The sequence below is a fragment of the Stigmatopora argus genome, chromosome 1, assembly GCF_051989625.1.
Source record: "Stigmatopora argus isolate UIUO_Sarg chromosome 1, RoL_Sarg_1.0, whole genome shotgun sequence".
Classification (NCBI taxonomy): Eukaryota; Metazoa; Chordata; class Actinopteri; order Syngnathiformes; family Syngnathidae; genus Stigmatopora; species Stigmatopora argus.
The window spans coordinates 30,553,613-30,563,632 of record NC_135387.1 but is presented as its reverse complement, the minus strand read 5'-3'; the positions used below and the strand labels follow the sequence as shown (position 1 = coordinate 30,563,632).

Sequence of the window (10,020 nt, the reverse complement as noted above, 5' to 3'; positions counted from 1 at the left end):
ACTTCACAAATCACAAAGAAACAAAAATACTAGGCCGCCATTTTGGGGAAGAATCGAGCCGGGTGCAAAACAAAACATGAAATACAGAAAAGTATTCACAAATCACAGGGAAACAAAAACACTAGGCCGCCATTTTGGAGAAGAATCGAGCCGGGTGCAAAACATAATACAGAAAACTTCACAAATCACAAAGAAACAAAAACACAGGGCCGCCATTTTGGGGAAGAATCGAGCCGGGTGCAAAACAAAACAAAATACATAAAACTTCACAAATCACAAAGAAACAAAAATACTAGGCCGCCATTTTGGAGAAGAATCGAGCCGGGTGCAAAACATGAGATACAGAAAACTATTGACAAATCACAGGGAAACAAAAACACTAGGCGGCCATTTTGGAGAGGAATCGAGCCGGGTGCAAAACAAAACATGAGATACACAAATCAAAGGGAAACAAAAACACTAGGCGGCCATTTTGGAGCAGAAACACTTTATTTTTGTGCTCACTACAGTCATTTTTATTGTTTACGTCAAATGAATGACATATTTTGTGATGAAATATTAGTGAGTTCCCACCCCCTCTGATATTTTTCTAGCCCCGCCCCCTTAGTCAGTGTTAGCCGAACCCCGCTTTGACGTTTATTTACAATTCAAAGCAGAACGTTTCTGGATGACTCAGCGTTGCGGTGAGCGCCATTACGGAGAGTTCTTCATATAAAAAAATAAATAAATAAATAAAAATACTACGGCAGCTGAATTTGGCGCGTACACTCCGTTCTTCTTCTTTTGTTGTTGATGACTTACTGTCAAGCGAGCCACGTTGTTCCAATTAACCGATTTGACGCACGTAAATCGACTTTTTCCGACGTTTTGCCAACGTCCGTCACACTTTGTCTTCTTCTGGTTTCGCTGGCTAACGCGATTTGTTAACCAAATACACGCCAAACAAAAGGTGACGTTTTGGGTTTGGTAAGTTTGACGTTAGCTTACGCTAACCCTTCAAAGTCTATGACGGCGATAGACGTCCAGTTCATTTGGGGCGGAGTTTGTAGCTTCATCACAAAAATATTCATTGGCTGCTATCTTTGAGTATGGGCTAGCATGACCTCAAGCTAATTAGCTTTAGCTATCGTACTAGAAAGTGACCTAGGGCTGCCCTAAATCAAGAGTAAGATACTGAAGTACAAAAAGTGACCCATAAATGTACCAAAATGCACAGGAAGTGACCCGTAAATGCCCCAAAATCAAGAGGAAGATACTGGTGTTCAAAAATGGCCCTGAAATAGTCCAAAATCCACAGGAAGTGACCCAGAAAGACATCCACATCAAGATTAAGAAACCATGTACAAAAAAGTGACCCAGAAATGCCCAAAAGTCCACAGGAAGTGACCCGCAAATGACTAAAAAAACACAGGAAGTGACCCAGAAAGACCCCAAAATCAAGACGAAGATACCGATGTACAAAAAATGACCCTGAAATACCCCAGAATCCACAGGAAGTGACCCGTCAATGCCCCAAAATCAAAAGGAAGTGACCCAGAAAGACCCCAAAATCAAGAGTAAGATACCGATGTACAAAAAATTACCCTGAAATGCACAGAATCCACAGGAAGTGACCTGTAAATGACCCAAAATCCACAGGAAGTGACCCACAAATGCCCCAAAATAAACAGGATGTGACCCAGAAAGACCCCCAAAGCAAGATTAAGATACCCATGTACAAAAATGACCCTAAAATGCCCCCTTATCCACAGGAAGTGACCTGTATATGCCCCAAAATCCACAGGAAGTGACCCAGAAAGACCCCAAAATCCAGAGTAAGATACCATAGTACTAAAAGCGACCCTTCCATTGACGGATTGGACGTCCATCGCCGTCAATGGTCACTTCCTGTTACTTTTGAAACATGTACCGTCCACTTCCTGTTGACTTTAGGGCATTTTTGAGTGACCCCATTTTGGTTTACTGAACCGCACCCTCCAAAAAATGGACGTGTATTCCCGCCAATATCCAGACATAAAAATAAACCAAACCTGACATTTTCCACCCAATTCCGACAAATATCTATTTAACAAAATGTAAGCCAATAAATTTCAAGCTAGCGCCGCCATCGTTGGAGCCTCACAAAAGCGGCCCTGGGCAAAAAAAAAAAAAAAAAAAAGTTTGCACCCCCCCCCCCGATGTTCTCTTCCAATTGGTCGTCCCGTTTAACAAGCGCTTGCTTCATATTTTTACTGGAGCCCACCGGCCGGCTTGGCGGACCGCCAGCGCGCCAGATGTGACGCTAGCGTTAGCGCTAATGGCGCAACGAGAACGGAACTCGCTGCAGGCTTATTTCAAGAGATACATTTTGGATTCTTCCAAACCGCAAAGCGGGGGTTTCAGTTTGGATTTGGGTTTGAGGGGGCGTGGCCGGGAACGTTTCGTGCTTATGTAAACGCCGGGAGTACCGTATCTTCTCACATATACGCCATATCTGTATAAAAAAATGACTGAACCCATGATACGGCTTATATGTGCATAAAAAGACGACATGCACGAAACTCCATGGCGACAAATACAAAACGCCGTGACGTCATGACGCAAGCAAATGCATGATACGGTAATTTATTTCAAAATAGAGAAAAGATAAACAGATAAAATCGCTAAACTATTATTAGTATTATAACTAATAATATTAGAACTATTACTAGTATCAAAATAAAAAAGGAAGTTCGCCGGAAGTGACCCAAAATCAACAGGAAGTGATGCAGAAAGGGCCTGATTAAAAGAACTGTATTAAAAGACCTGAATATTCAGGGATTTTGATATATTTTTACATTTTACAAAATGATTTTTGAACTAAAAACAGAAAAAATGGATTAAAAAATGACAATTATGGATTAAAAGACCTGACTATTCCATTTTTTATAGATCTAAAACAATGTTTATTTGAGCTTTTTTTATATATTTTTATATTTTACTAAATGATTTTTGAACTACAAACACAGAAAAAATGGATTAAAAAATTACAATTATGGATTGAAAGAACTGGATTAAAAGCCCTGAATATTCAATTTTTTTATAGATCTAAAACAAGGTTTATTTTAGCTTTTTTAATATATTTTTAGATTTTACAAAATGATTTTTGAGCTAAAAACAGAAAAAAATGAATTAAATAATGGCAATTATGGATTAAAAGAACTGGATTAAAAGCCCTGAATATTCAATTTTTTATAGATCTAAAACAATGTTTATTTTAGCTTTTTTAAAATATATTTTTAGATTTTACAAAATGATTTTTGAACTAAAAACACAGAAAAAAATGATTAAAAAATGACAATGATTGATTTCCTTTCTCGGGCCGCACAAAATGATGCGGCGGACCACATTTGGCCCCCGGGCCGCCACTTTGACGCCTATGGTTTAGGTGGCTATGCAAGGGGGCGGGGTTGACCTCCGAGTGACCTTTAAAAGAACTGTAAACAAAAACCGAAAGAACAATGATGACATTTTGTCGTCTATTTGCGTCCCACTGCAAGTGAAGACAACGCCAAGACGACTTTGACTGTTGCCATGGAAACAAGACAAATGTAGCTATTAAAGCTAATATTTACGCTACGTCGCTAGAGTGGAAACGTCAAGAGGCGGTGAGCCAAGAGAAGCACATTGACACCGTGTGCTTTTTACGGCTTTAAACTTACCCCAAAACGTGAGCCACCGTCAGCATTTTCAACTGCGCCAGTGGTTAGCACCGTGGCCTCGCGGTTCTAGGGTCCTGGGTTCGATCCCTGCTCCATCCTCCTGCGTGGAGTTAGCATGGTCTCCCGGGGCTCACGTGGGTTTTCTCCAGGGTGCTCCCGTTTCCTCCCACATGCTAAAAACATGCATGCTAAGCTAGCTGGTTAAACACTCTAAATTACCGCTAGCTACGAGTGATTGGTTGTTTGTCTCCTCGTGTCCTGTGATTGGATGGCCGCCGATTTAGGCTCCGGCACCCCCCGTGAACCTTGTGAGGATGAGTGGTTTAGAAAATGAATGACAGAATTTATATATTTATATGCGATGAATCCAATTTGGGGTAGTACGGTGGTCAAGTGGTTGGCATGTCCGCCTCGCAAAGATCTGGGTTCGATTCCAGGTGAGTCAGTGTGGAACTTGTATGTTCTCTTTGGGCTTGCGTGGGTTTTCTCCAGGTACGCCCACATTCTTAAAAAAACATGCATGCTAGGCTAGCTAGGTAGTACAGTGAAAAAGTGGTTAGCATGTCCGCCTCGCAAAGATCTGGGTTCGATTCCAGGTGAGTCACTGTGTGGAACTTGTATGTTCTCCTTGGGCTTGCGTGGGTTTTCTCCGGGTACGCCCACATTCTTACAAACATGCATGCTAGGCTAGCTGGTTAAATACTCTAAATTGCCGCTAGCTACAAGTGATTGGTTGTTTGTCTCTTCGTGCCCTGTAATTGGATGGCCGCCGATTTAGGCTCCGGCACCCCCCGTGAGCCTTTAGAAAATTAATGAGAGAATTTATTTAATTTTATTTATGTGATTAATCTAATTTGGGTTGGTATGGTGGACAAGTGGTTAGGGTGTCCGCCTCGCACAGATCTGGGTTCGATTCCAGGCGGCCGCCAATTTAGGCTCCGGCACCCCCGCGACCCTTGTAGGATGAGTGGTTTAGAAAATTAATGAGAGAATTTATATAATGGAATTTATATGCGATTAATCCATTTTGGGCTAGTACGGTGGAAAAGTGGTTAGCATGTCCGCCTCGCACAGATCTGGGTTCGATTCCAGGCGACTGCTCACTATGTGGAGTTCGCATTTTCTCCACTAGGCTTGCAAGGGTTTTCTCTGGGTACTCCCACATTTTTAAAAACATGCATGCTAGGCTAGCTAACCAAACTATGAATTGGAACCCACCCAAAATGGATATTTACCGTATTTTCTCGCATATAAGCCGCCTCCACAATTAAGCCATACCCTTAAAAATCGCCGAATTTGACAATTTCCCTCGTATAAGCCACCCCCTGATTCCCAATTTTCACCCCCATATTCATGGTTTTAATAGGGAGTACAAATGTTTTATTTTGAAGGGAAAACCTTAAGAAAAATCCTCGTACATAAACAAATTAAAACAGGAAGTCATGTGAGCAGTACAACCAGGAAGTGATCCGGTTTGCCGTCCCGAGGTAAGATTACGGCACCCTGAGCGAGCAATGGCAGGCACAAGTGAGTTTTTTTCACATTTTATGCATGATCTTGCATTTCGTCTAATTTATGTGCATATATAATTTTTTAAAGTGACAGATACGGCTTATATGCGAGAAAATACGGTAACAAAACGAGTCATTTTTAACTTAATCTATGAATTGGCTAGATTAATTTAATGAATTCCTTCATTTTTTGAGTTCAGACAAGAAGTTTGGGGCCCGGGCGAGCACGCGCCGTAATCCCCCGGGGGTGTCGGAGTCGGACCCGGGCCCTCGCCTCCAGGGACCGAGAGCTCGAAAAGCCGCTTTCCTCGTGTCAGCTTCGGCGAGGCACGCGTTTGGGGCCCCTTAAGAGATGAAGACCCTCCCACCTCGTTGCCAGGGAGACGTTTTTTCCCTGGGCGACACTGACACCTGCAGGCGGGAGTTGGTAATGCCGCTCAAAGTGGTCTTAAGCCGGACGTTTGTCGAAAAAAAAACGAGCAAGGCTGTTAGGAGTCCCTTGGCTTTTTTAAAGCGCAAATAAATATTGATTTAGATCTATACAAACTGAATATTCAGGGCTTTTAATCCAGTTCTTTTAATCCATAATTGTATTTTTTTAAATCCATTTTTTCTTTTTTAGTTCAAAAATCATTTTGTAAAATCTAAAAATATCTTTTTAAAAAACTCAAATTAACATTGTTTTAGATCTATAAAAACTGAATATTCAGGGCTTTTAATCCAGTTCTTTTAATCCATAATTGTATTTTTTTTAATTTAAAAAAAGTGTTTTTAGTTCAAAAATCATTTTGTAAAATCTAAAAATATATTTTAAAAATGCTAAAATAAACTTTGTTTTAGATCTATAAAAAACGGAATATTCGGGGCTTTGAATCCAGTTCTTTTAATCCATTTATAATTTTAAAAAAATCGAAATATTATATCTAAAATGGTCCGGTCCACATAAAATCGAGTTGACGTTAAAGCGGCCCGCGAACCAACCCGAGTCCGACACCCTTGGGTTAACGTGTCGGTCACGCCCTTCTGAGGTCGTGGGTTCGATCCCTGATGGGTCCTCACTATGTAGAATTTGCATGGGTTTTCTCTGGGTACTCCAGTTTCTTCCCACATCCCGAAAACATACATGCTAGGCTAACTAAAGGCTAAATTGCCACTAGCTAGGAGCGTAAACGTGAATGGTTGTCATTTGTATCCTCATCCCCTGCGATTGGCTGGTTAAAAGTCAGCTGGAATATGCTCCAGCACCCCCGCGAACCTGAAAATGATTGAAAAATTGAACTATCATGAACTCATTTTATCCGATTTAAATTTAACTTCCTGAATTTTCAACTTCTGCCATTGATGGTGACAGACGTCCAATCTATTTGGGATGTCATATTCGGCGTTTATTCATAAAATTATATAATTTCTGGACATTTTAAGGCACGTGCGGCAACATGGCCGTCCCATTGAGTTTTTTTTCTTACCTCTGATTGACAGGTTGGCTTGGCTCCGCCTCTTTCCACTCCGGCAATCTGTTTTCGTGGCGACCCTGCTGGAAAAAAGCTTTTTCAGCATTTTTGTGTCAAATATGAAGGAGGTCAAAGGTCACTCCTTGAAAAAATGTTGTTTACATTTGTAGCGGGGAAGAGCCAATCAGGATAAAGAGAAAAGTGTACTAAAGACATGTTTTGGGGGGCCGGAGGACCCCCGTTTATTTTCAAAGTCAAGGTCCTACGTTGTCTTTTTTATGTCACGTTAGCTTAACTGGCTATTGTTTGTCTAATCTTGGGCGTCCAATCACATTTGTTTAATTTCGGGGGGTCTTCGGGTAAAAACAGGGTTAAAAGATGAAAACACAAACAATTTTTATTATTTTTTTAAAGGCTACTTATGCTCAGTTAGCGTCAAGTTGTCAAAATAAAAGCAAGGATGAGCTAGTTTTTAATTCTGATTAAATGTTAACCATTTTTATGTCCGATGGTGGACATTTTTACTCGGAGCTGCAAAAAATGATAAAGTGTGGACATTATTTTAGATTTTTTTAAATCCTTAAAGTCATAATTATTATATTATTACTTTAAATAAAAAGGAAATGACCCAGAAATGCAATTATTCCAATAGAAGATGACCTGGAATAGCATCAAATCAACAGGAAGTGGCACAAAAGGGACAATTGGTCACCAAAAATGCTGCTAAATCAACAGGAAGTGACCCAGAAATGCCATTTTCCAACATAGAGTAACCTAAACACCCCAAAATAAACAGGAAGTCACCCAAAAAGTGCAATAGTACATGCAAAAATGCCAATAATCCAACAGGAAGTAACCTGGAACACCCCAAAATAAACAGGAAGTGACCCAAAAAGTACAAATGGTCACGCAAACATGCAATTTGATCCAACAAAGTGACCTGGATTACCCCCAATAGACAGGAAGTGGCCGAAAAGGAACAGAGGTCAACCAAAAGTGCTGCAAAATCAACAGGAAGTTACCCATAAATCATATTAATCCTACTGAAAATGACTTGCAATACCCCCAAATCAACAGGAAGTGACCCAGATTTACCAATATTCCAACAGAAAGTAACCTGAACACCCCAAAATAAACAGGAAGTGACCCAAAAAGAACAAAAAATCACCCAGAATTACTGCAAAAGCAACAGGAAGTTACCCAGAAATACTAATAACAGAACGTGACCTGAAACATCCCAAAATCAACAGGAAGTGACCCAAGCTCAACAGGAAGTGCCCTGAAAATGACCCGTCAACATGACCTAACCCGGAAATGCTCTAAAATCAACACAAAATGACCCAGTTTGATTATAAGTCACTTCCTGCTCATTTTATAGTGTATATACACGTCACTTCCTATTCATTTTGCATCTCTTCCAAAGCATTTTAGGAGTTCACACGTCACTTCCTGTTCAGTGAGTAAGCAGAATAATCAACAAGTGACCCATAAAAGCCCTCAAAACAACAAAGTGACGCAAAAAATGACTAACAAACTACAGGAAGTGACCAAAAATCAACAATAAGTGACCGAATAAAAACAGGAAATGACTTGTAATCAACAAATTGGCAGCTATTGACGTACAATTCGCTTAAAGTACGCATAAACGAACGTCCGTTTGCCACTTCAAATCTAAATAAATTGGACGTAAAACGCCGTCAATGGCAGCAAATACATTAAACATCATCTAAAAAATCATACTAGATGACCAATAGAATCGGAATCTCCAGAAAAAAACGTTACATAACAGCGTAGCAGCGCTTGATGGACGGCAGAATAAAAAACAGGCAAAGCGTGCGGCTCCTAAAAGTTAATGAGGCAAAACAAACGGACGTGCCTGCGTAAAAAAAGCCAGTCAGCGACGAAATGCGTCATTTTCCACACGGAATCGAGCCGTGATTCATTTCCTTGCTGTGTTCCCAAGCTTGACGAAACACTGAGCACGTCTTTTTTGTACGCGTTGTCTTCTTCGCTTCAAAACATGAACTTGTGGTCGATTTATTGACGTCATTGATCATCTGCTGCCGATAATGACGCACACCTGGAATTTTTGCACACGCCCCACAATAATCAGGACGAAAGAACGAGTAATATTTTGTTCTTAAATTGGTGGCGTAGGAGGGAAATATGGCCTAAAAACTCAATAAAAATTGGGGAAAATTAGAAAAACGTGTTTAGATTTGTCTAACTTGATTTTTTTAAAATTAAATAAAGAGTGAGATCAACCGTAAATCATCTGAAAATGACGAAAAATGAACACTAAAAGACGTGCCCCAAAATAAGAGAACAGGAAGCGGGACAGGAAAATAAGAGACCAACAGGAAGTGCCAAACAGGAAGTGGGAAAGGGAGAAGAACAATAATAACAATAATAATAATAATAATAATAAAGTGGGAAGTTGATTGCGATTAACAGGAAGTGATCTGAAACTGAGGAGAAATGAACAATAAAACAATTGCGTCAAAATAAGAGAAGAGAAAGGGGCACAGGAAAATAAGAGACCAACAGGTAGTGCGAAACAGGAAGTGGGAAAATGAGAAGAACATGTTTACATTTGTCTAACTTAAAAAAAATGGAAATGCCCCAAAATAAGAGAAGAGGAAGTGGCACAGAAATATAAGAGACTAACAGGAAGTGCCCTAAAATCCACATGAAGTGAGTCAATGTTAATACAAATCAAACAGGAAGTGACCCAAAACGCAAAAAATGCCAAAATAGCTTAGCAGGAAGTTTAATTTTTTTTAAATAGATGTATTTATAAATATATTTTCTATACTTTTTCTATAATCATAATAACAATAATAATAATAATAGTAATAATAATAATAATAGTAATAATAATAATTATTATTATCATTGTCATCATCATCATAATTATACTATCAGTACTACTACTAATAATAATGATAATCATCATCATTATCATCGTTATCATCATCATAATTATACTACTACTACTACTAATAATAATAATAATAAAAATAAATAAAAATACAATGGTAAAATAAGAATAATAATCATACAATGGTAAAAGTATAATAATAATAATCATTATCATCGTCATCATCATAATTATACTACTAGTACTACTAATAATAATAATAATAAATAAAAATACAATGATAAAATAAGAATAATAATCATACAATGGTAAAATAATAATAATAATAATACGGTCATATTTTCGACGGTGTGGTCCGGCGAGTGAGTGATAAGCATGTCGGTCTCACAGTTCTGGGGTCGAGGGTTCGATCCCAGTTGGGTCCTCACTGTGTGGAGTTTGCACTTTCTCCCCGATGGCTTGCGTGGGTTTTCTCCGGTTACACCCCATTTCCCCCC

General features: G+C 39.4%; 1 long non-coding RNA gene across 1 annotated transcript; it reads right to left on the bottom strand.

Moving 5' to 3' along the window:
- Positions 1 to 2,175: 2,175 nt before the first annotated feature.
- LOC144086561 (uncharacterized) lies at positions 2,176 to 8,954 on the bottom strand. Its single transcript, XR_013304520.1, has 3 exons — positions 8,519 to 8,954; positions 6,658 to 6,722; positions 2,176 to 2,473 (listed from the first exon to the last, which is right to left on the bottom strand). It is a non-coding gene; the product is annotated as an uncharacterized LOC144086561 (long non-coding RNA).
- Between the last annotated feature and the right edge of the window lie 1,066 nt (positions 8,955 to 10,020).